General features: G+C 44.3%; 1 long non-coding RNA gene and 1 pseudogene across 1 annotated transcript in view; one reads left to right on the plus strand and one right to left on the minus strand.

Moving 5' to 3' along the window:
- The window catches only part of LOC141126706 (uncharacterized), a 190,568-nt pseudogene extending 167,904 nt beyond the window's left edge, over nt 1-22,664 (minus strand).
- A 4,503-nt stretch (nt 22,665-27,167) lies between these two features.
- The window catches only part of LOC141126707 (uncharacterized), a 28,532-nt gene continuing 27,791 nt past the window's right edge, over nt 27,168-27,908 (plus strand). Inside the window, exon 1 of the long non-coding RNA XR_012241440.1 lies at nt 27,168-27,240. This is a non-coding gene — a long non-coding RNA (uncharacterized lncRNA). The remainder of the gene's footprint in view (nt 27,241-27,908) is intronic.

Consider the following 27,908-nt stretch of genomic DNA (forward strand, 5'->3'; position numbering starts at 1 on the left):
TAAATGAATGCGCGGTTCCCTCCGCCCAGTCTATGTCTGGATAATTAAAATCCCCCATTATGATAACACTTCCCATCCTTGCTGCTAATCCAGTTTGTGATAGGAGATCCGTCTCCACTTCCTCCCTCAGGTTAGGGGGCCTATAGCATACTCCCAGTATTATTTTCCCCTTAGCTTCATCCCTTTGGAGCTCTACCCATAAAGATTCCACCTCCTCCCTAGCCCCCTCAGTGATGTCATCTCTCACATTCACTTGTACATTATTCTTGATATATAGGCATACCACTCCCCCTTTTTTACCCCCTCTATCCTTGCGGTATAGGGTATACCCTTGAATGTTTGCCAGCCAATCATGAGAGCTGTTGAACCAGGTCTCTGAAATTCCCACAAAATCCAAATCATCCTTGTACAACAGTATCTCTAGTTCACCCATCTTGTCCGCCAGGCTCCTGGCATTGGTGAACATGCCACATAGTTTAGACCGGTCGCATATTGTCCTCGTATTGGGTGTTTCAAGATTGCAACTTGGACTTGCTACTATACTCACCTTGTGTTTTTGTGCTTTGGTTAACCTACCACTAATGCCCCCAATACTACCCTCTGGAATATCTTCCGCGCTGGCTATCACTGTCTCTGGACCCTCCCCCCCATCGCCTAGTTTAAAAACCCCTCTAACTTTTTGGCCATCTTCATTCCCAGCAGATCTGCACCCTCCTCATTTAGGTGCAGTCCGTCCCTTCTATAGTACCGGTTACCGACTGAGAAGTCGGCCCAGTCCTCCAGGAACTCAAACCCCTCCTTACTACACCAGCTCTTCAGCCACTTGTTTACTTCCCTAATCTCCCTCTGCCTCTCTGGTGTGGCTCGATGTACCGGTAGTATTCCTGAGAACACTACCTTGGAGGTCCTTTTCCTCAATTTAGCTCCTAAGTCCCTAAAATCGTTCTTTAGGACACTCCATCTGCCTCTGACTTTGTCATTGGTGCCAACGTGCACCATGACAGCCGGGTCTTCCCCAGCCCCTCCCAGTAATCTGTCCACAAGATCCGTGATGTGCCGAACCCGAGCGCCCGGTAGACAACATACTGTTCGGCGCTTCAGGTCTTGGTTACAGATTGCCCTCTCTGTCCTTCTAAGAATTGAGTCCCCTACCACCAGAATCTGTCTTTCCTTTCCCTTTGCTGCCCCCCCACTCTCACTGGAGGAGTTCTTCCCCTGGCAGCTAGGAGAGTCCCTCATCTCCAGCAGTGCTGGTCCCTGACTGGTTTCACCAATGTCACTCAATGGAGCGTACTTATTGGGATGCTCCAGTCCTGGATCGGCCTCTCTGGCACTTCCCCCTCTACCCCTCCTGACTGTCACCCATCTACTCTTTGCTAGTGCCTGCACCTCTTTGTCTCCATCCGCCTCTGTGCTGGCCCCTGCCGGCACCTGCCGTTTACGTTCCTGGCTCACCTTTAGTATGGAGGGACTTCTCAGTGCTGACAGTTGCTTCCCCAGATTCAGAACCTGGGCTTCCAGGGAAACAATGTGCTTACATTTTGCACAGCAGTATTCGCCCTCGATCGGATGATCAAGGAACGCATACATGCGGCAAGATGTACAAAGAGTCACCTCTCCACACCCGCCGGGCATCGTACCTATTAAATTTGGTGAGGATTTGGGGATTTTACACTGTCCAAATTACCTAACAGCTAGCTTCCTGGCACTAATACTCAAGACAATACACAGGTACACGACAAGACAATACACAGGTACACAACAAGACAATACACAGGTACACAATACACAAGTACTAACGATCCACACACACTACTCAGACAACACTCAGATACTCACACTACACAGGTACTATGACCCCTGTTATAACCTCCTGTTTTAAACTCTTGTTTTTAACTCCCACTTAATCCAGCTCCACTTACACCAAGCTCCACAGCTTCAAACTGAGCACGCTCAGACTGAGTCCTACAACAAGTTAAATAGGCACCTGTCAAGGTCAACTTGAGATCAGATATAGGACAACTGCGGCTCAGACGGCAGTCAACTGCATCTCAGCATGAGTACAATTGCTGGTCAGGAGGGAGACAAAAGGAGGTCCGCTGCGTGTCAGAAGGTCGACTGTGGGTCAGACTGAAGACAGGTGCAGGCCAGAAGGAGGACAAATGGTGGGTCAGAAGGTGGCCAGTTGCAGGTAAGGAGGACAACTGCGATTCAAAGGGAGGTCAGCTGCAAGTCAAAAGGACAACAATTGTGGGTCAGAGGAAGGTTAATTGCAGGTCAGAAAGAGGACAACAGCAGGCTAAAAGGAGGTCAGCCGCAGGTCAGGGGGACGACAGTTGTAGGTCAGGAGGTGATCAACTGTGGGTTATAGGGACAACTGCAGCTGTGGATCAGAAGGAAAATTGTGTTAAAAAAAAAAAGTTCCCATAAATCAGATAAAGACTATATTTCTGGTTTTATTAGGGGATGACATAACATCGAGAAACACCTTGAAGTGTATGTACAAGTGAAATTTGATGAATGGATTCCTCTGGACCACCATTACAATAACTAGCAAATAGTATGTGATCCCACCAGTTGCCTTGTCTGCGTGTAGTAAAGTGACTACGCCAAGTATGGAAGCGGTTCCATGCTGGCATGGTCAGGTCCTTCATCTTTTCTGATCGGAGCTACAGGACACTGTACCGATGCATGGTGATAGCGGCATGTCCCCCTAGTCAGATTTGCTGACATGCCTGTTGCCCAGCTCTGCCCTTAGGAAAAGGGACAAGCAGGTTGTGCAGTTGCATGATCGCAAAAGAAAAAAACTGGACAAAAAAAAAATAATGTAACAATTATTTCCAATAAAAGGATGTTTATTAGACCATCCCATCGCAAATACTTTAATCCATGGCCTCCTGGTTCCTCCGGTGATTCCAGTTCTGACAGCCAGTCCCCTGTAGTTGTTCTTCTTCCTCATCTCGGATCTTGTTGCTTCCCCTTAAGAACAGCACATGCCACAAATCCCCTCCTGGAGATTGCCCCTAGGGCCAATTTACTTTTTTTGTGGCACCTTAATGTGTGTTGTATCAGGACAGCCCACTGAATATGAATGGGCTCCCCACTATGGTAACCTGGAAGAGATGACATGACATCACTTCTGGGTTCACTGGAGGCAAACAGCACCATTTTTACCATTTTAAAACTCAAAAGCATTAAAAGCATTTAAAAACAGCGATCGTGGTGTTGTGAAAGCTTTTAAGTGCAGAGGAGGGATTTGGGGTCTTATAGATCGCAGATCTCTCCATAAAGAGGACCTGTCACTGCCTATTGCTTGCACAATGTGGTGTTTACACTCCTTGTGAAAGCAATAAAAGTGATTAAGAAAAAAAATATCAACGCAAGTGTAAAAAAAAATACACACGCGTTGGTCCCGCTTGTAGACAAACATCGATCGTCCCACACATGTGCGGTATCACCGTGAATTTCAGATCATGGGCAGTATTTCCAGCACCAGACCTCCTCTGTAAGTCTAAAGTGGTAACCCGTAAAGGCTTATAACCACCTCCATACCGGGCCTATTCTGGCACTCCTCTCCTACATGTGAAAATCGTAATTTTTTTTGCTAGAAAATTACTCAGAACCCCCAAACACACACATTATATATATATATATATATATTTTTTTTTTTTTTTTGTTTTTTTTTTGTTTTTTTAGCAGAGACCCTAGGGAATCAAATGGCGGTTGTTGCAACTTTTTATGTCACACTGTATTTGTAAAGCAATTTGTTCAAATGCGTTTTTTTTTGGGGGGGGGGGGGGGGAACAGTTCCATGAATAAAAAAAAAAACACTAAAGTTATATAAAAAAATAAAATAAAAGTCTGGGACTTTATATGAGGCAATGTCCTAGTCATTAGTCTCCATCCCTGTCAATATAAACACAAGGGATAAAAGGGGGAAGAGGGACTTTATATGAAGTACGTGGTTGCAAAACAATAAGTTGGCAAAAAATATTTTTTACTTCTATATCTTAAATGATTCATATTAATATACTTTTATAGTGTTAGTATTCATACTAATATACTTTGATTACTAAATGTTAATTTGGCATTAAATTATTATAACGATGTTGTTTATGTCCAATCCGATGTATACATGTTGTAAAACATTTGCGATTGTATGTAAAAAAAAAAAAGAAACCTCATATATGTTTAATATGTTTAAAAAAATAAAAATTGATTGTACAATAAAAATAATATTTATTGGTACATATAATATATACAATCCTTACATAAGTCTATTATGTATAATTGTACCTTGATGCAGACCTATGTAAGGATTGTATATATTATATATACCAATATTTTTTATACTATTATATATACTATTATTTTTAACTTATTGTTTTTCAACCACATACGTCATATAGTCCCCCCCCCCCCCCCCCCCCCCCACCCCCTCTTCCCCTTTTGTTCAAAACACTAAAGTTAGCAAAATTTTTTTGAAAGATGATGTTACGCCGAATAAATAGATACCCAACAGGTCACGCTTCAAAATTGGCGCACGCTCGTGGAATTGCGCCAAACTTCAGTACTTAAAAATCTTCATAGGCGACCCTTTACATTTTTTTTTACAGGTTACCAGTTTAGAGTTACAGAGGATGTCTTTTGGGATAGAATTATTTCTCTCACTCTAATGTTCGCGGCGATACCTCACATGTGTGGTTTGATTGCCGTTTACATATGTGGGCGTGACGTACGTATACGTTCACTTCTGCATGCAAGCTCGTGGGGACAGGGGCGCTTTAAACTTTTTTTTTTTGTATTGTTTATTATATTTTCAACTTTCCCTTCAATTTTTTTTTGATCACTTTTATTCCTATTACAAGGAATGAAAACATCCCTTATAATAGAAATAATGCACGACAAGTCCTCTTTATGGAGATATATGGGGTCTTTAAGACCCCACATCTCTTCTCAAGGTAGGAAAGGCTGAGATCCAAAAAAGAAAAAAAATAGATGTTGGCCTTTCCAGCCGAGTACATGGCAGTATTTACAACTGCCAGGTCACACGTGATGTCATAAAATCGTATCCAGGCCACCAAGAGTCATAGAGACTGCCAGGGACCATCCGGTCCGCGGTATTCTCTAAGGTGAACTTCTGGCGCTGGCGGATTCCTTCTCTGGCTTGCCCATTGCATGGGCGAGCAGCGGGAGGGGGAGTTCCCTCTCGCCGCCTGTAGGAACGATCAAGTGGCTGAACTGCCACTATGATTGTTCTTACAGTGCAGGGAATTGCCGGCTGAAAAAAATTATATCTGGATTATTCAGATATCGCCACTCAAAGTCCAGGGCGTCATATGATGGCCTTGATGGGATTATTCACAAATGGAAGAAAAACAAAATAACTGTCAATCTCCCTCGGTCTGGGGCTCCATACAAGATCTCACCTGGTGGAGGTTCAATGATCATGAGAACGGTGAGGAATCAGCCCAGAACTACACGGGAGGATCTTGTCAATGATCTCAGCTGGGACCATAGTCACCAAGAAAACAATTGGTAACACACTACACCGTGAAGGACTGAAATCCTGCCAGTGCCCGCAAGGTTCTCCTGTCCAAGAAAGCACATGTACAGGTCCATGTGAAGTTTGCTAATGAACATCTGAATGATTCAGAGGAGAACTGGGTGAAAGTGTTGTGGTCAGAGCAGACCAAAATTGAGCTCTTTGGCATCAACTCAACTCGCCGTGTTTGGAGGAGAAGTGCTGCTGCCTATGACCCCAAGAACACCATCCCCCACCGACATACATGGAGGTGGAAACATTATGCTTTGGGGGTGTTTTTTTTTTGCTAAGAGGACAGGACAACTTCACTGCATCAAAGGGACGATGGACGGAGCCAAGTACCGTCAAATCATGGGACAGAACCTCCTTCCCTCAGCCAGGGCATTGAAAATGGGTCGTGGATGGGTCTTCCAGCATGACAATAACCCAAAACACACGGCCAAGGCAACAAAGGAGTGGATCAAGAAGAAGCACATTAAGGTCCTGGAGTGGCCTAGCCAGTCTCCAGACCTTCATCTTATAGAAAATATGTGGAGGGAGCTGAAGGTTTGATTTACCAAACGTCAGCCTGGAAACCTTAATGACTTGGAGAGGATCTGCAAAGAGGAGTGGGACAAAATCCCTCCTGAGATGTGTGCAAACCTGGAGGTCAACTCCAAGAAATGTCTGACCTCTGCGATTGCCAAGAAGGGTTTCTCCAAGTACCAAGTCATGTTTTGCGAAGGGGGGTCAAATACTTATTTCACTCATTAAAATGCAAATCCATTTATAACTTTTTTGAAATGCGTTTTTCTGGATATTTTTGTTGTTATTCTGTCTCTCACTGGTAAAATAAACCGACCATTAAAATTACAGACGGATCATTTCCTTGTCAGTGGACAAACATACAAAATGAGCAGCCGATCAAATACTTTTTTCCCTCACTGTATAGGGGGCCTATAAATTATTGCCTAAAGAAAATATAGGGTACAGACGTTTGTCACCATTTCACGGGCACACGCCAAGTTTAAGGTTTGACATGTTGGGTATCTATTTACTCGGTGCAACCTTGTCTTTTATATTTTACCAAAATCCTTTGCACGTAACATATAAAATTGGAAGTACCCCTATTGTATTCTCTAAGGTGTCTGCTTTCAGAAAATATATGTTTGGAGGCTTTATGTAATCTTCAGACCTAAACGTGTGCACACCATCACAAACTGGTCAGGTAGGAGATAAAGCATTTTTGCCTCATCTTGTTGCAGTGAGACTGTATGGAGTTGTTAGCTCTGAGGAAAGGGGTGCATGCCCTGAAACACGTTAGCCTGCCACTTGGAGTCTGTTTTGACCAGGCAACCATGTCCCACAGCTGGATCAGAACATTGTGACTTATCGCATTTGCTTACTTTAACAATTATATGTTTTTGGCCCTTGGTTGTTTTAAATCAGACTCCGTTCATACCTGGGGGTTCGCCGCGATTCTGCCCACGATCCCAAAACGCTCTGCAAAACTTGACTCATTGCACCACGCTTGCTCCAACGCCATTCATTTTCAATGGCACCTAAATAGGGGTGCAGCTCTGCCACAGTAATCGCAGCAAACCGCACTGCACGAAGCTTGTCGCTCAAACAGTAGGAGGAGCTTCTTTTAGGTGACAAGCTTTGCCGCGATTATTGAGGCACCACCAAACACCTGCATTTAGGTGCCACTGAAAAATGAATGGCACCCGAACAAGCATGGTGAGATTTGTCAGTTTCGCAGTACATTTTGGGCTCGCAGACAGAATCGCATTAAACCCCCCCCCCCAGGTGTGAATGGGGCCTGAAAGTTGCTTTTGGTAACTCACTAGAGTTGCGCCCTCCTGTGTGTTTTTGCAATCTGTCAAGATTCCCCAGTCTGAGGAGGGCTGCATTGTAGAGCTGCACGATTCTAGAAAAAATGAGAATCCTGATTTTTTTTTTTTTGCTTAGAATAAAGATCACGATTTTCGTGGCGTTACATCATCTAACTTTACTGTTTCGTTTTTTTTTTAATTCATTAAAGTTTATTTTTTCCCCCAACAAATAGCATTTGAAAGACCACTGCACAAATACCGTGTGACATAAAATATCGCAACAACCACCATTTTATTTTCTAGGGTCTCTGCTAAAAATATATATATATATATATAATGTTTGGGGGTTCTACATCGTTTTCTAGCGAAAAATTATTTTAACTTGAAACCAACAAGTGTCAGAAAAAGGTTTAGTCTTTAAGTGGTTAAACTTCCCTCATTTACAGACCGAAGTTCGTTCCTTTGATCCAAAGAACAAAACGTTACAATGTTTATAGTTAGCTCAGCGCCTGAGGAATGTTGTAAAACTTGGCAGACTGCCTGTTTTTTTTTTTTTTGACAGCTGGGGGGCTTGAGCGGAGAACTCTGCATAGAATCGGGAAAATGCTTTGTTAAGATTGCGAGGGGGTAAAGAATCGCAATCTTGATTCTTTAATGATTAAGCGTGCAGCTCTACTGCGTGGGTGAAGTGGTACAGTTGGTACCTTTCGGATGTATATGCTTTTTGAATGCTGGAGTGATCGTGTGTACCTGGGACTGCATGGAGTAGCTTGTGAAAAAAAAAAAGGTGAGAAAGGCTGGTGGCATGGAAATCACCTAAAACGTTGTTTTATTAATGCAGGTGAACAACCGTCAAATAATCCAACGCGTTTCGGCCATCAGGCCTTGATCATGATTATGGCCTGATGGTCGAAACACGTTGGATTTTTTTGCCTGTTCACCTGCATTATTAAAACAATGTTTTAGCCGATTTCCATGGCACCAGCCTTCCTCCCTTTTTTGCACATGGAGGTTTGCAGAGATTTCCCAGGCTGTGTGCCGTGTTCTTGAGACTCACCAGGCATTACACAGGAGGTAGTAACAATGGATGTACCTGTTCCTGCATGAAGTAGCTGCCTGGTAAAGTCCTAACACACCAGTTGTGAACGGCCACCTAAAAGTCCTGCCTAGGAACAGATACCACAAAACAACCGTTAACTGCCCTAGCAGACGACCCTCCTTCATGTGCCGCTCTGAACCAAGTCTGACTTGTCTTAGTTCTATCCTTTATACCTCCTGATCAACGCAGTGCTGGAAAATGGCAGCTGACAAAGCGTAATCCCAGTCAGGTCCCTGAAACTAGTTTCAGTGAGGCACACTTATTCCAGTTAACCTCTTGCTGACTATTTAATGCAGCAATAATGCAAACGGGTCTTAAAGGCTTTCGCCCTGCTGCGCCGCAGTACGGGTGCCGCCCAGTGTACCCGCGGTTTTGCATAGATTTCCATTATGCCCGGTGTTTTTTGGGGCATTTTCTAGAAAGCGCAGCAAAAGTCCTGCATGCTGCCATCCTTGCTGCGCTTTCAGAAAACGCACCAAAAATTGCAGGACATGTTTGTGGGAAACTGTGGGTACAATGTGCTGCACCCAAACTGCAATGCGAAAGCCTCGGGTTCACAAATATTTTGAAGGGGGGGGGGGGAACGCAGCAAATTCTGCACGTTTCCTGCACCGCGTTCATGCGATCTTCTACGGGTGTCCATTTTAAATGAACCACACCCCAAAAGGGGTTACAAAAATGTAGTGCGAGTGCCAGAATCGGATTGCGTGGGTGTGAAGACCCATATGATCTGACTCGCATATGCCGACGCCGTTTTCGTGCGGCGCAATCTGAGCCTATACAAAAATGAATGGGCTCAAATAGCACTGCAAAGACTCGCATGTGATTTGAACAGGAATGCGGTGCGATTCCTATCAGGGTCACATGCAGTTTCCCCGCACCGCACCTGTGTGAACCCACTCTAACAACCGGCTGCCACATATGTCCATTGGGGGGGTGTTCTATGTTGAGAGTGAGCTCCCTGCACAGTGACCAAGCTGTCACCACCAGCTCCCGCTCACCGTTTGTGATGAGCAGGATGGGCTGTTGATCATGTGACCACTGCGACAGTCATTCAACACAATTAGGAAGTCGCTTAACAGGCAGGTTGGCCTGCGGCAAGGGGTTAACAATAGCAGTTGGCATCATGCAGGTCACTCTTTGGGCTCGTTCACATGAAGTTGGTGGAGTAGTAAAATCCTGAGGTTGAGCTGCACATTTCACCCCCCTGTAGTGAATGTGGGGGCTCTCTGCACATAGTTGCAGCATGATAGTGCAGCGGTCAAAGGGTCACAGCAGGCTGTACAATGCCTCCTCACCGCCTGTCAAATGCTCTTAAGAGACTAAAGCTCATGGGATCGAACCCTCCTGCAGTAATCGAGTCTTAACCACTTGCCGACTGCTGCACGCCGATAGACATCGGCACAATGGCAGCGGTGGGCAAACGGGCGTACCTGTACGTCCCCTTTAATTGGCAGGGAACGTACAGCATGACCGTGCCCGTGGACTCTATGTCCGCCGGTGTCCCGCAATTGTGTCACGGAGCGGCAGAACGGGGAGAGGTCTATGTAAAAAGGAATTTCTCTGTTCTGCCTAGTGACAGGACACTGGTCTACTGCTCCTTGTGATCGGGAGCAGTGATCGCTGTCATGTCAGTGGTAACCCTTCCCCCCCCCCCACAGTTAGAATCACTCCCTAGGACACACTTAACCCCTTCCTCGCCCTCTAGTGGTTAACCCCTTCCCTGCCAGTGTCATTTACACAGTAATCAGTGAACTTTTATAGCACTGATTGCTGTATAAATGACAATGGTCCCAAAATAGTGTCAAAAGTGTCCGATTTGTCCACCATAATATCACAGTCACGATTAAAAAAAAAAAAAAAAAAATCGCAGATTGCCCCCATTATTAATAAAAAAAAAATAATAATAATAAAAATGCCATAAAATCTATCCCCTATTGTGTATACGGTATAACTTTTGCGCAAACCAATCAATATACCCTTATTGCGATTTTTTTACTAAAAATATGTAGAAGAATACATATCGGCCTAAACTGAGGAAAAAATTAGTTTTTTTAATATATTTTGGGGGGATATTTATTATAGCAAAAAGTAAACAATATTGCTTTTTTTTTTAAATTGTCGCTCTTTTTTTGTTTATAGCGTAAAAAATAAAAATTGCAGAGGCAATCAAATACCACCAAAAGAAAGCTTTATTTGTGGGGAAAAAGGGACGTCAATTTTGTTTGGGTGCAACGTCGCACGACCGCGCAATTGTCAGCTAAAGCGACGCAGTGCCGAATCGCAAAAAAATGCTCTGGTCAGGAAGGGGGTAAAATCTTCCGGGGCTGAAGCGGTTAACGGTTTAATATGTCGGGATCACTACAGGGTTACCAGACGCCACAGAAGCCATCAATTGTCCAACATTCATCATACATCAGTCAGATGACTCTTCATACAGACACGCATGAAATAAAAGCCGGGACCACCAGTGCAGCACAGATCAGTTTACAGACAATTCACAGACAGAACAAAGACGACTTCCATTTAGATGTTGGTAAAATTCGGGGGTGAGATCGGGGTAGGCAGAGAGGGCATTTCTTCATAATTATTAGTAGGACATATGCTGTATACCAATGTTTCTCAAGTCCAGTCCTCAAGTGTACCCCCACAACAGGTCATGTTTTCAGGCTTTCCAATTATTTTGATCAGTTTTACTGCCTTAATAATAACCACAGTGGTTTCATCTGAGGGAAATCCTGATAGCATGCCCTGTTGGAGGGGGGAGGGTACTTGAGGACTGGAGTTGAGAAACATTGCTGTGTACCTGCCGACAAACCAGAGAGGCTGCAATCTGCATTCACCACCCACTGAGCCACGGGACGTGGACCAAGAATAATCGCTGTACAGAGCCAGCTTTGTAGTCCAATCCTGGCCCTGGCTACCGGGCATTATGGATAAGTCCAAGATGATATAGACACCTGACCATCATACCTAGATTAGCTTAGTGGGCTTCTCAAAACCATGGACAGTGATATTGAGTTTCCCCCCCCCCCCGTGGCTAAAAAAGCCTCCACTCTTCTGGGAGGTTTTCCACAAGAGGTTGGAGAATGTCTGAGAATTTGTGTCCATTTGTGACTTCAGGTACGGATGTTGGATGAGAAGACCCAGATCACAAAATTAACGTTTCAATGAAGGTGGTTAGTAAGGTTGGTCAGGGCTCTGTGCCGTACGCTCAAGTTCCTCCACCCCATCACACCTAAAGAGAGAGAGATTGTTGGGACATCAATGCCAAAACCATGGCCATTAAATGGACATGAACACCCATCAAATCATTCCCGCATCTATTACCTTTTGTACCACCACCCCCTCCCTTTAGAATGTAAGCTCTACGAGCCAGGCCCTCCTGTCCCTTCTGTATTGAACTGTACTGTAATTGTGCTGTCCCCCCCCCTCTACATTGTAAATCGCTGCGTAAACTGTTGGCGCTATATAAATTGTGTATAATAATAATTACAAAGTCGCCCCCCTTCCCCAAGCCATCAGAGTTGTCCACTTTTTTTGCTATATTGGCCTTTTGGTCACTCTTTCCATTTTGGAGGGTGTCTGTGGGAATTTTAGCCATTGGTAAGGTCAGGTACTGATGTTGGATGAGAAGCCCTGACTCGTCAATGGTGTTCCAATCCATCCCAAATGTGCTCAGTAAGGATGAGGTCAGAGCTCTGTGGAGGACACTCGAGATCCTCCACACCAAACTGGTCAAACCAGGTCTATATGAAGCTGGCTTTATACACAGGGGCACAGTCATGGAGGGGTTATATAGGGGAAGGGGCTCTATATAATATACTATAGAGGGGTTATATAGGGGAAGGGGCTCTATCATAGGCGTGCGCAGGGGGTGTGCCAGGTGTGCCTGGGCACACCCTAATCACCCCAAGCACATTAGCATTATCACTCTGTGTGCCGACGGGGAGATGGGAAATATCTCCCTCTGACCAGTTCTGTCATTAATAAAGTGCTACCATACCTCTCTTTCACTGCATCAGGTCTGCCATAAGAGTGTGTGTGTGTGTGTGTGTGTAATATACATATACACATATATACACGTGCATGTGTGTTTGAGCGTTTCGGTGCACACCCTAATGCAATAGGCTGCGCACACCTATGGGCTCTATATAATATACTATAGAGGGGGTTATATAGGGGAAGGGGCTCTATATAATATACTATAGAGGGGGTTATATAGGGGAAGGTGCTCTATATAATATACTATAGAGGAAGGGTTATATAGGTGAAGGGGCTCTATATGGTATACAGAGGGAAATATATAGAGAATTAGGATTTATAAGGTACACAGAGAGCGGCGGGGGGGGGGGGGGGGTTATATAAGGAAATGGGTTCTATATGGAGGAAGGTTATATACAGGAGTGAACTCTATATAGCGGGAGGTGATCAATGAGAAGGGACTCTACATGGTACATGGAAGGGGTTCTATATAGAGGAAGGAGGTTTATATATGGAAAGGGGTTATATAATGCATACAGAAACAGTTATATACAGGTGAATGGGGGCTTTATACGGTATATGGAGAAAGGTTATATACAGGAATAGACTCTATATAGTATATGGAGGAGGCTGTGTATAGATGGAAGGGGGTTATACAGGGAAGGGGTTCTGTATGGTATGTGAAGGAAGATGATATCAGACATATGTGGTACATGGAGGGGGTTATTATAGAGGGGTGTGTATGGTATATAGAAGAAGACTATATCAGGGAGGGAGGTGTATATGGAGGGGATTGTTATAGAGGATAGGTAGGCTATATAGAGGTTAGGACTGTATATAGTCTATGGGGGGGGTGTATAGGAGAAGGTTATCTGTATGAAGAGAAGATGTAGAGGAGATATCTGGGTTATATGAGGAAGGGAGACTCCACAGGGGAACAGGCTGTATACAGAGGGGGGGTCTGTGTTATTTATATATAATATAGAGGGAGGTTATATACAGGGGGGGGGGGTCTGTGTTATATATAATATAGAGGGAGGTTATATACAGAGGGGGGGGTCTGTGTTATATATAATATAGAGGGAGGTTATATACAGAGGGGGGGTCTGTGTTATATATAATATAGAGGGAGGTTATATACAGAGGGGGGGTCTGTGTTATATATAATATAGAGGGAGGTTATATACAGAGGGGGGGTCTGTGTTATAAATAATATAGAGGGAGGTTATATACAGAGGGGGGTCTGTGTTATATATAATATAGAGGGAGGTTATATACAGAGGGGGGTCTGTGTTATATATAATATAGAGGGAGGTTATATACAGGGGGGGGTCTGTGTTATATATAATATAGAGGGAGGTTATATACAGAGGGGGGTCTGTGTTATATATAATATAGAGGGAGGTTATATACAGAGGGAGGGGGTCTGTGTTATATATAATATAGAGGGAGGTTATATACAGAGGGGGGGTCTGTGTTATATATAATATAGAGGGAGGTTATATACAGAGGGGGGGTCTGTATTATATATAATATAGAGGGAGGTTATATACAGGGAGGGGTCTGTGTTATATATAATATAGAGGGAGGTTATATACAGAGGGGGGGTCTGTGTTATATATAATATAGAGGGGGGTTATATACAGAGGGGGGGGGGCTGTGTTATATATAATATAGAGGGAGGTTATATACAGAGGGGGGTCTGTGTTATATATAATATAGAGGGAGGTTATATACAGAGGGGGGGTCTGTGTTATATATAATATAGAGGGAGGTTATATACAGAGGGGGGGTCTGTGTTATATATAATATAGAGGGAGGTTATATACAGAGGGGGGGTCTGTGTTATATATAATATAGAGGGAGGTTATATACAGGGGGGGGGTCTGTGTTATATATAATATAGAGGGAGGTTATATACAGAGGGGGGTCTGTGTTATATATAATATAGAGGGAGGTTATATACAGAGGGGGGTCTGTGTTATATATAATATAGAGGGAGGTTATATACAGAGGGGGGGGGTCTGTGTTATATATAATATAGAGGGAGGTTATATACAGGGGGGGGGTCTGTGTTATATATAATATAGAGGGAGGTTATATACAGAGGGGGGTCTGTGTTATATATAATATAGAGGGAGGTTATATACAGAGGGGGGGGGGTCTGTGTTATATATAATATAGAAGGAGGTTATATACAGAGGGGGGGGGTCTGTGTTATATATAATATAGAGGGAGGTTATATACAGAGGGGGGAGTCTGTGTTATATATAATATAGAGGGAGGTTATATACAGAGGGGGGTCTGTGTTATATATAATATAGAGGGAGGTTATATACAGAGGGGGGGGGGTCTATGTTATATATAATATAGAGGGAGGTTATATACAGAGGGGGGGGGGGTCTGTGTTATATATAATATAGAGGGAGGTTATATACAGAGGGGGGGTCTGTGTTATATATAATATATAGGGAGGTTATATACAGGGGGGGTCTGTGTTATATATAATATAGAGGGAGGTTATATACAGAGGGGGGGGTCTATGTTATTTATAATATAGAGGGAGGTTATATACAGAGGGGGGGTCTGTGTTATATATAATATAGAGGGAGGTTATATACAGGGGGGGGGGGTCTGTGTTATATATAATATAGAGGGAGGTTATATACAGAGGGGGGGTCTGTGTTATATATAATATAGAGGGAGGTTATATACAGGGAGGGGTCTGTGTTATATATAATATAGAGGGAGGTTATATACAGAGGGGGGGTCTGTGTTATATATAATATAGAGGGAGGTTATATACAGAGGGGGGGTCTGTGTTATATATAATATAGAGGGAGGTTATATACAGGGGGGGGTCTGTGTTATATATAATATAGAGGGAGGTTATATACAGAGGGGGGTCTGTGTTATATATAATATAGAGGGAGGTTATATACAGAGGGGGGTCTGTGTTATATATAATATAGAGGGAGGTTATATACAGACGAGGGGTCTGTGTTATATATAATATAGAGGGAGGTTATATACAGGGGGGGGGGGGTCTGTGTTATATATAATATAGAGGGAGGTTATATACAGGGGGGGGGGCGGGGGTCTGTGTTATATATAATATAGGGGGAGGTTATATACAGAGGGGGGGTCTGTGTTATATATAACATAGAGGGAGGTTATATACAGGGGGGGTCTGTGTTATATATAATATAGGGGGAGGTTATATACAGAGGGGGGGTCTGTGTTATATATAATATAGAGGGAGGTTATATACAGAGGGGGGTCTGTGTTATATATAATATAGAGGTAGGTTATATACAGAGGGGGGGTCTGTGTTATATATAATATAGAGGGAGGTTATATACAGGGGGGGGGGATCTGTGTTATATTTAATATAGAGGGAGGTTATATACAGAGGGGGGGGTCTGTGTTATATATAATATAGAGGGAGGTTATATACAGAGGGGGGGTCTGTGTTATATATAATATAGAGGGAGGTTATATACAGAGGGGGGTCTGTGTTATATATAATATAGAGGGAGGTTATATACAGAGGGGGGGGGGGGGGTCTGTGTTATAAATAATATAGAGGGAGGTTATATACAGAGGGGGGGTCTGTGTTATATATAATATAGGGGGAGGTTATATACAGGGAGGGGTCTGTGTTATATATAATATAGAGGGAGGTTATATACAGAGGGGGGGTCTGTGTTATATATAATATAGAGGGAGGTTATATACAGAGGGGGGGTCTGTGTTATATATAATATAGAGGGAGGTTATATACAGGGGGGGGGGTCTGTGTTATATATAATATAGAGGGAGGTTATATACAGGGAGGGGTCTGTGTTATATATAATATAGAGGGAGGTTATATACAGAGGGGGGGTCTGTGTTATATATAATATAGAGGGAGGTTATATACAGAGGGGGGGTCTGTGTTATATATAATATAGGGGGAGGTTATATACAGGGAGGGGTCTGTGTTATATATAATATAGAGGGAGGTTATATACAGAGGGGGGGTCTGTGTTATATATAATATAGAGGGAGGTTATATACAGAGGGGGGGTCTGTGTTATATATAATATAGAGGGAGGTTATATACAGAGGGTGGTCTGTGTTATATATAATATAGAGGGAGGTTATATACAGAGGGGGGGGGGGGGTCTGTGTTATATATAATATAGAGGGAGGTTATATACAGAGGGGGGGGGTCTGTGTTATATATAATATAGAGGGAGGTTATATACAGAGGGGGGGGTCTGTGTTATATATAATATAGAGGGAGGTTATATACAGAGGGGGGGTCTGTGTTATATATAATATAGAGGGAGGTTATATACAGAGGGGGGGGGGGTCTGTGTTATATATAATATAGAGGGAGGTTATATACAGAGGGGGGGTCTGTGTTATATATAATATAGAGGGAGGTTATATACAGAGGGGGGGGGGTCTGTGTTATATATAATATAGAGGGAGGTTATATACAGAGGGGGTGTCACAGACCTAGCCAGAGCGGAGGCTGTTGGAGAGGACTGTATGCAAGCCTGTTGCCCACCGATTATGGGCCCTAGCATTTGGGGGAATGGTGCTCTCTGTGAGCTGTATGCCTGGGGACCCTGGGGTTGGTGTTACTTTGGATTCAGCTCCATGTCCCCCCAAAACACACAGACTCTGGAACCCTTTATATGCCATATTAGAATGATAAGACTGAATTATACTGTTGGGACACATCCTGTGAGGAGATGCTAATGTCATCATCTCCACTCACCTGTCTGATGTCAGCTATAATGGGTTTAATGTAAATAAGTTTAGTCTAGGTTCTAAAGGTATTCAACTCATTGTTGTTTGTTCTAATTAACCCTGTGTTGATGTTTATGGTAATGTGTGTTAATTGAATGAGCTGATCACATTGTCCTCTATACAATGTAGGAGACGGGACGACTCCTATTGGAGCTCATGTTAATTAGGTTAATTAGGTTATGTTTGTATTGTTAATTGTAATTAGCTCCAGCTATTGTGTTTATATTCCTGTGTGAAGCTCGGTGACCACAAGTCTGGGCAAAAGGTCATGTCTCAGCCACCTAGGCTGTATAAAGGATGAGATAATTAGCTCATGTTAATTAGGTTACGTTTGTATTTAGAGTAATCTTCGCCTGTGTATATAAGACTGTATTCTGGTTCTGAATAAAGTGAGTCCATGTTAGCAGTGAAGCAAGTGTCGCCTTGTTTTCTGCTCAGAAAGAGGTTGGAATATCTGATATCTGTATACAGACTGGGAGGAAGTGGTATATGACGGAAGCACTCAAGCGGAGTGTGGGGCGTTCCGTGACATTGGTGGCAAGCAGCGGGAAAGCTTCCTACAGTCTGGGACATCCAAACTTCCATCTGGATCCAAGGTCCAGATAGCAGGAGAGGAGAGGTACAGATACCAGCCGCCATGGATGAGGAATTCAGAAGGAGGTTGCGAGAGATGCAGATACAGCACAGAGGACCAGTATCGGAGCAGGTCCTGCTGGGATGGTGTGATTCTATTCGCTGCAAACTCTGGAAGGAAGCGCTAGCCCGTGAGCAGCGACACCAGGGAAAAGTTCTCCCCTCCATCGAGGAAAGGTACTGGTCGCAGTACGGACTGCGGGTGCGGTTTTTGGGAGAAAAACCGCACAAGAAGCAGACAGCTGAATTAAGCAGGCTGGTCTGGGCAGAGATAAAGCTGGATGAGAGCTACAGAGCCCTCCGGTGGCATGTATCCCAAGCATGTCCCTGGATAGCGGATGACAGCCCAACGGAAGGCTTAAGCTACGGCGGCTTGGGACTGTTGTTTGTGAAGCTGACAGGGGACCCTAACTTTGGGAGTGATTTGGAGCGGCGGGTGGACGAAATCATGGATTTCAGAGAAGGGCTACTGAACATTTCGGAAGTGCACTGGGCACAGGAAGATTTGGAGTTTCTGGCCGTTCAGGAATGGGAGCTAGAGATCGCCTACAGATGGCTGCTAGACATTGCTCAGTGCCAGGGCTGGGCTCCCTTTGCCTGGGACTATCAGGAAATACCAGCTGAAGATCTGGTAACTGAACAGAGGGTCCAAGACCTCTGTCCCACACTTTTACCAGTTCCAGAGACTGGGTATTTAATAGACGTTTCTGTAGAGGAGGAACCACCTGGCAAACCCCCAGCAGAAGTGCTGGCAACCGGACAGAGGGTCCAAGACCTCTGCCCCACACCTGCAGCAATTGTGGAGGCTCAGGCTGAGAAGATGGCAATCACTTCCCAGCAGCAGATACAGGGGGAGAAGGGAGAGGAGGTGTGTGTTGTCCCTCCCCAACAGTTGGCCAGGGTGGAGGAAGTGGGCTTTCCTCCCCAGCAAAGATCCGTGTACCTGGGAGACAGTACCATCAACATGTCGTCCCAGCAGCCAGATGAGGGAATGGAAAAGGAAGCAGCCGGCTCACCTCCCCAATGGCAGCTACACAGTTTGGGAGTGGAGGAAGCCAGCCTCCTGCCCCAACAGTTAGCCGGAGCAGAGGATGCGGAGTCCCCAGCAGAAGTGCTGGCAACAGGGCAGAGTGCTACCAACCTCTGCCCAGCACCGGCAACAACTACAGAGTTCCAGGGAGGCGGGGCAGTCGGCCTCCCTCTCCAACAGTTAGCCGGAACAGATGGTGTGGGGTTTCCAGCAGAAGGGCTGGCAACAGGGCCGAGGACTGCTGGACTCTGCCCTCAACTAACAGAGGATGGATTTCCTGTGAAGGTGGATGGGACTTCAGTCTCCACCTGTATACTCCAGGGATGCTGGGCAGTGGGCCCAGATCCCCAACAGCATGACAGAGTTAGCCCAGACACCCTGTCCTCTCTCCAGCGGCAGAAAGGATTCCAGGGAGAAAGGCCAGTCCAGGCCTCTCCCCAGCGGCAGATATGTCCTCTGAGAGAGGCAGAGGTTGGCTGGGTGAGTAATGCTTTGTTTGGAACAATTTATTTGGGGTACTGTGTGGGTACAGGCAGTAGAGGACTGGAGCTGTTTACTAACTTCGGAGTCAACCCGTCTGGGGTCTCCTCCTGTGTTAGTCTCCTGCCGAAAGGGGAGAAATGTCACAGACCTAGCCAGAACAGAGGCTGTTGGAGAGGACTGTATGCAAGCCTGTTGCCCACCGATTATGGGCCCTAGCATTTGGGGGAATGGTGCTCTCTGTGAGCTGTATGCCTGGGGACCCTGGGGTTGGTGTTACTTTGGATTCAGCTCCATGTCCCCCCAAAACACACAGACTCTGGAACCCTTTATATGCCATATTAGAATGATAAGACTGAATTATACTGTTGGGACACATCCTGTGAGGAGATGCTAATGTCATCATCTCCACTCACCTGTCTGATGTCAGCTATAATGGGTTTAATGTAAATTAGTTTAGTCTAGGTTCTAAAGGTATTCAACTCATTGTTGTTTGTTCTAATTAACCCTGTGTTGATGTTTATGGTAATGTGTGTTAATTGAATGAGCTGATCACATTGTCCTCTATACAATGTAGGAGACGGGACGACTCCTATTGGAGCTCATGTTAATTAGGTTAATTAGGTTATGTTTGTATTGTTAATTGTAATTAGCTCCAGCTATTGTGTTTATATTCCTGTGTGAAGCTCGGTGACCACAAGTCTGGGCGAAAGGTCATGTCTCAGCCACCTAGGCTGTATAAAGGATGAGATAATTAGCTCATGTTAATTAGGTTACGTTTGTATTTAGAGTAATCTTCGCCTGTGTATATAAGACTGTATTCTGGTTCTGAATAAAGTGAGTCCATGTTAGCAGTGAAGCAAGTGTCGCCTTGTTTTCTGCTCAGAAAGAGGTTGGAATATCTGATATCTGTATACAGACTGGGAGGAAGTAGTATATGACGGAAGCACTCAAGCGGAGTGTGGGGCGTTCCGTGACAGGGGGGTCTGCGTTATATATAATATAGAGGGAGGTTATATACAGAGGGGGGGTCTGTGTTATATATAATATAGAGGGAGGTTATATACAGAGGGGGGGTCTGTGTTATATATATAATATAGAGGGAGGTTATATACAGAGGGGGGGTCTGTGTTATATATAATATAGAGGGAGGTTATATACAGAGGGGGGGTCTGTGTTATATATATAATATAGAGGGAGGTTATATACAGGGGGGGGGTCTGTGTTATATATAATATAGAGGGAGGTTATATACAGAGGGGGGGTCTGTGTTATATATAATATAGAGGGAGGTTATATACAGAGAGGGGGGGTCTGTGTTATATATAATATAGAGGGAGGTTATATACAGAGGGGGGTCTGTGTTATATATAATATAGAGGGAGGTTATATACGGGGGGGTGGTCTGTGTTATATATAATATAGAGGGAGGTTATATACAGAGGGGGGGGGTCTGTGTTATATATAATATAGAGGGAGGTTATATACAGAGGGGGGGGGTCTGTGTTATATATAATATAGAGGGAGGTTATATACAGAGGGGGGGGTCTGTGTTATATATAATATAGAGGGAGGTTATATACGGGGGGGTGGTCTGTGTTATATATAATATAGAGGGAGGTTATATACAGAGGGGGGGGTCTGTGTTATATATAATATAGAGGGAGGTTATATACAGAGGGGGGGGGTCTGTGTTATATATAATATAGAGGGAGGTTATATACAGAGGGGGGGTCTGTATTATATATAATATAGAGGGAGGTTATATACAGAGGGGTGGTCTGTGTTATATATAATATAGAGGGGGGTTATATACAGAGGGGGGGGGCTGTGTTATATATAATATAGAGGGAGGTTATATACAGAGGGGGGTCTGTGTTATATATAATATAGAGGGAGGCATAGGCGTGCGCAGCCTATTGGATTAGGGTGTGCACCCCAAAACTCAAACACACACACGTGTGGGTGTAAATTTATATATATATATATATATATATATATATATATATATATATATATATATATATGGCACACACCTTTAAATAAATGTAAACAAACATTTTGAAATGTGTTAAAACAATTTTTAATATTTCAATACATTTTACATCTTATGGCAGAGCTGGTCAGAGGGAGAAAGTGGGAGTGAGAGAGGGGGGAGATGGGATCAGTTGGCAGTGGTGGTGGGCGGAGGGCATGGGATCAGTGGCAGTGCTGGAGGGGAAGGGGGGTGATCAGTGGCAGTGCTGGAGAGGGGGGGTGATCAGTGGCAGTGCTAGGGGTTGATGGGATCAGTGGCAGTTGTAGTGGGGGGTCATGGGATCAGTGGCAGTACTAGGTTGGGATGAGTGGCAGTGGTGGGGGGGTGGGGATCAGTGGCAGTGCTGGGGGGGATGGGATCAGTGGCAGTGTTGGAAAGTTGATGGGATCAGTGGTGTTGATGGTGGTTGTGGTGGGGGAGTAATGGGATCAGTGGCAGTACTGGGGGAATGGGATGAGTGGCAAGGTTGGGGGGGATCATTGGCAGTGCTGGGTGTTGATGGGATTAGTGGCAGTGGTGGGGGTTGTGGTGGGGGGGGATTCGTGGCAGTACTGGGGGGATGAGTGGCAGTGGAAGGAGGGATCAGTAGCAATGCTGGGGGAGATAGGATGAGTGGCAGTGTTGAAGGGCATGAGATTAGTGGCAGCAGTGGTGGAGGGGTGGGATCAGTTACAGTGCTTGGTGGGGAAGATAGGATGAGTGGCAGTGCTGGGGGCATGGGATCAGTGGCAGCAGTGGTGGGGGATGGGATTAGTGGCAGTGCTGAGTGGGGGAGATAGGATGAGTGGCAGTGCTGGGGGGGCATGGCAGCAGTGTGATAGGGGGAAGGGATCGGTGGCAGTGCTGGGTGGGGATGGATGGGATCGGTGGCAGTGCTGGGTGGGGGGATGGATAGGATCGGTGGCAGTGCTGGGTGGGGGGATGGATGGGATCGGTGGCAGTTCTGGGTGGGGGGATGGAACTCACTTGCTCTCAGTGTGGACTCCATGCTTGCTGTGTCTCCAGCTCCCTCCAGGCTTCACATGTCTCCTAACACAGTGGAGACCCCCTCCACTCTTCCTACTGGATCAGCTGGCTATTGCAGTCCCCCGGATGCCATGCCCCCATCTGCCTGCTGCTGTAAATTCAATGGGCGGAGCTGCGGAGAAGCTGGATGGGCGGTCCTGCAGCAGTTACCTAGAACAAAGGAATCAGGGGGAGCTGGGAGGCGGAGCCAGCAGTTCTAGTACTGTAGCCGATGGAAACATAGAGCACCAGGCTGGATGAGAGGGGCAGCGGGGCGGCATATAGAACAACAGATGCTCTGCATTTTCCTCCATGCAGCCCCTGAATGCTCGCTTCTCCTCCTCTTCCTCCCGAAGGCATTCAACGGCTGTAGGGTGGAAAATTCAGAGCATCGGTTGTTCTATATGCCGCCTGCAGCCCCTCTCATCCAGGTGTAGACAAGTATGTCAGGGGATTAGGGTGTGCCCAGGCACACCCGGCACCCCTCCTGCGCACGCCTATGGAGGGAGGTTATATACAGAGGGAGGTCTGTGTTATATATAATATAGAGGAAGGTTATATACAGAGGGGGGGGGGTCTGTGTTATATATACAGGGGGCTGCACATACAGGGGGTTCTTCCAAAGAAGTGGCGTTCTTAAAATAAGTGGCACTTCTGCTCTTGCCCAATCCACCTGAACATCTTCTTCTCTCTTCACAGGTAAACCTGCGTTTATATCTCCACATACCTTAAAACTGAACATTGCATGACTGCAAAAAAGCTTATTGGGTAAATCTGTTTGTCACCACTGTTTCAACTCCATCTGTAGCCATGCTCACATTATTTCAATGTTTATTTAGCCATTAAGTCTTACCTAAATTATGGGTTGCCTTATCTTTACAATTTTGGCCTTTTAGTCCTCTTGCAGTTTGATTGTGGTGTGAAAGTTATGCCCTGCTAGCTGTGTTGCTAATATGCCCTCCTAATTGATTAATTGCCAGATTCAACCCACACCCAACACACAGTATAAAAACAAGGCCTTCCTTACGGGGGAACACATACAGGGGGCTGCACATACAGGGGGTTCTTCCAAAGAAGTGGCGTTCTTAAAATAAGTGGCACTTCTGCTCTTGCCCAATCCACCTGAACATCTTCTTCTCTCTTCACAGGTAAACCTGCGTTTATATCTCCACATACCTTAAAACTGAACATTGCATGACTGCAAAAAAGCTTATTGGGTAAATCTGTTTGTCACCACTGTTTCAACTCCATCTGTAGCCATGCTCACATTATTTCAATGTTTATTTAGCCATTAAGTCTTACCTAAATTATGGGTTGCCTTATCTTTACAATTTTGGCCTTTTAGTCCTCTTGCAGTTTGATTGTGGTGTGAAAGTTATGCCCTGCTAGCTGTGTTGCTAATATGCCCTCCTAATTGATTAATTGCCAGATTCAACCCACACCCAACACACAGTATAAAAACAAGGCCTTCCTTACGGGGGAACACATACAGGGGGCTGCACATACAGGGGGTTCTTCCAAAGAAGTGGCGTTCTTAAAATAAGTGGCACTTCTGCTCTTGCCCAATCCACCTGAACATCTTCTTCTCTCTTCACAGGTAAACCTGCGTTTATATCTCCACATACCTTAAAACTGAACATTGCATGACTGCAAAAAAGCTTATTGGGTAAATCTGTTTGTCACCACTGTTTCAACTCCATCTGTAGCCATGCTCACATTATTTCAATGTTTATTTAGCCATTAAGTCTTACCTAAATTATGGGTTGCCTTATCTTTACAATTTTGGCCTTTTAGTCCTCTTGCAGTTTGATTGTGGTGTGAAAGTTATGCCCTGCTAGCTGTGTTGCTAATATGCCCTCCTAATTGATTAATTGCCAGATTCAACCCACACCCAACACACAGTATAAAAACAAGGCCTTCCTTACGGGGGAACACATACAGGGGGCTGCACATACAGGGGGTTCTTCCAAAGAAGTGGCGTTCTTAAAATAAGTGGCACTTCTGCTCTTGCCCAATCCACCTGAACATCTTCTTCTCTCTTCACAGGTAAACCTGCGTTTATATCTCCACATACCTTAAAACTGAACATTGCATGACTGCAAAAAAGCTTATTGGGTAAATCTGTTTGTCACCACTGTTTCAACTCCATCTGTAGCCATGCTCACATTATTTCAATGTTTATTTAGCCATTAAGTCTTACCTAAATTATGGGTTGCCTTATCTTTACAATTTTGGCCTTTTAGTCCTCTTGCAGTTTGATTGTGGTGTGAAAGTTATGCCCTGCTAGCTGTGTTGCTAATATGCCCTCCTAATTGATTAATTGCCAGATTCAACCCACACCCAACACACAGTATAAAAACAAGGCCTTCCTTACGGGGGAACACATACAGGGGGCTGCACATACAGGGGGTTCTTCCAAAGAAGTGGCGTTCTTAAAATAAGTGGCACTTCTGCTCTTGCCCAATCCACCTGAACATCTTCTTCTCTCTTCACAGGTAAACCTGCGTTTATATCTCCACATACCTTAAAACTGAACATTGCATGACTGCAAAAAAGCTTATTGGGTAAATCTGTTTGTCACCACTGTTTCAACTCCATCTGTAGCCATGCTCACATTATTTCAATGTTTATTTAGCCATTAAGTCTTACCTAAATTATGGGTTGCCTTATCTTTACAATTTTGGCCTTTTAGTCCTCTTGCAGTTTGATTGTGGTGTGAAAGTTATGCCCTGCTAGCTGTGTTGCTAATATGCCCTCCTAATTGATTAATTGCCAGATTCAACCCACACCCAACACACAGTATAAAAACAAGGCCTTCCTTACGGGGGAACACATACAGGGGGCTGCACATACAGGGGGTTCTTCCAAAGAAGTGGCGTTCTTAAAATAAGTGGCACTTCTGCTCTTGCCCAATCCACCTGAACATCTTCTTCTCTCTTCACAGGTAAACCTGCGTTTATATCTCCACATACCTTAAAACTGAACATTGCATGACTGCAAAAAAGCTTATTGGGTAAATCTGTTTGTCACCACTGTTTCAACTCCATCTGTAGCCATGCTCACATTATTTCAATGTTTATTTAGCCATTAAGTCTTACCTAAATTATGGGTTGCCTTATCTTTACAATTTTGGCCTTTTAGTCCTCTTGCAGTTTGATTGTGGTGTGAAAGTTATGCCCTGCTAGCTGTGTTGCTAATATGCCCTCCTAATTGATTAATTGCCAGATTCAACCCACACCCAACACACAGTATAAAAACAAGGCCTTCCTTACGGGGGAACACATACAGGGGGCTGCACATACAGGGGGTTCTTCCAAAGAAGTGGCGTTCTTAAAATAAGTGGCACTTCTGCTCTTGCCCAATCCACCTGAACATCTTCTTCTCTCTTCACAGGTAAACCTGCGTTTATATCTCCACATACCTTAAAACTGAACATTGCATGACTGCAAAAAAGCTTATTGGGTAAATCTGTTTGTCACCACTGTTTCAACTCCATCTGTAGCCATGCTCACATTATTTCAATGTTTATTTAGCCATTAAGTCTTACCTAAATTATGGGTTGCCTTATCTTTACAATTTTGGCCTTTTAGTCCTCTTGCAGTTTGATTGTGGTGTGAAAGTTATGCCCTGCTAGCTGTGTTGCTAATATGCCCTCCTAATTGATTAATTGCCAGATTCAACCCACACCCAACACACAGTATAAAAACAAGGCCTTCCTTACGGGGGAACACATACAGGGGGCTGCACATACAGGGGGTTCTTCCAAAGAAGTGGCGTTCTTAAAATAAGTGGCACTTCTGCTCTTGCCCAATCCACCTGAACATCTTCTTCTCTCTTCACAGGTAAACCTGCGTTTATATCTCCACATACCTTAAAACTGAACATTGCATGACTGCAAAAAAGCTTATTGGGTAAATCTGTTTGTCACCACTGTTTCAACTCCATCTGTAGCCATGCTCACATTATTTCAATGTTTATTTAGCCATTAAGTCTTACCTAAATTATGGGTTGCCTTATCTTTACAATTTTGGCCTTTTAGTCCTCTTGCAGTTTGATTGTGGTGTGAAAGTTATGCCCTGCTAGCTGTGTTGCTAATATGCCCTCCTAATTGATTAATTGCCAGATTCAACCCACACCCAACACACAGTATAAAAACAAGGCCTTCCTTACGGGGGAACACATACAGGGGGCTGCACATACAGGGGGTTCTTCCAAAGAAGTGGCGTTCTTAAAATAAGTGGCACTTCTGCTCTTGCCCAATCCACCTGAACATCTTCTTCTCTCTTCACAGGTAAACCTGCGTTTATATCTCCACATACCTTAAAACTGAACATTGCATGACTGCAAAAAAGCTTATTGGGTAAATCTGTTTGTCACCACTGTTTCAACTCCATCTGTAGCCATGCTCACATTATTTCAATGTTTATTTAGCCATTAAGTCTTACCTAAATTATGGGTTGCCTTATCTTTACAATTTTGGCCTTTTAGTCCTCTTGCAGTTTGATTGTGGTGTGAAAGTTATGCCCTGCTAGCTGTGTTGCTAATATGCCCTCCTAATTGATTAATTGCCAGATTCAACCCACACCCAACACACAGTATAAAAACAAGGCCTTCCTTACGGGGGAACACATACAGGGGGCTGCACATACAGGGGGTTCTTCCAAAGAAGTGGCGTTCTTAAAATAAGTGGCACTTCTGCTCTTGCCCAATCCACCTGAACATCTTCTTCTCTCTTCACAGGTAAACCTGCGTTTATATCTCCACATACCTTAAAACTGAACATTGCATGACTGCAAAAAAGCTTATTGGGTAAATCTGTTTGTCACCACTGTTTCAACTCCATCTGTAGCCATGCTCACATTATTTCAATGTTTATTTAGCCATTAAGTCTTACCTAAATTATGGGTTGCCTTATCTTTACAATTTTGGCCTTTTAGTCCTCTTGCAGTTTGATTGTGGTGTGAAAGTTATGCCCTGCTAGCTGTGTTGCTAATATGCCCTCCTAATTGATTAATTGCCAGATTCAACCCACACCCAACACACAGTATAAAAACAAGGCCTTCCTTACGGGGGAACACATACAGGGGGCTGCACATACAGGGGGTTCTTCCAAAGAAGTGGCGTTCTTAAAATAAGTGGCACTTCTGCTCTTGCCCAATCCACCTGAACATCTTCTTCTCTCTTCACAGGTAAACCTGCGTTTATATCTCCACATACCTTAAAACTGAACATTGCATGACTGCAAAAAAGCTTATTGGGTAAATCTGTTTGTCACCACTGTTTCAACTCCATCTGTAGCCATGCTCACATTATTTCAATGTTTATTTAGCCATTAAGTCTTACCTAAATTATGGGTTGCCTTATCTTTACAATTTTGGCCTTTTAGTCCTCTTGCAGTTTGATTGTGGTGTGAAAGTTATGCCCTGCTAGCTGTGTTGCTAATATGCCCTCCTAATTGATTAATTGCCAGATTCAAC

The sequence above is a fragment of the Aquarana catesbeiana genome, linkage group LG02 (assembly GCF_042186555.1).
Source record: "Aquarana catesbeiana isolate 2022-GZ linkage group LG02, ASM4218655v1, whole genome shotgun sequence".
Taxonomy (NCBI): domain Eukaryota; kingdom Metazoa; phylum Chordata; class Amphibia; order Anura; family Ranidae; genus Aquarana; species Aquarana catesbeiana.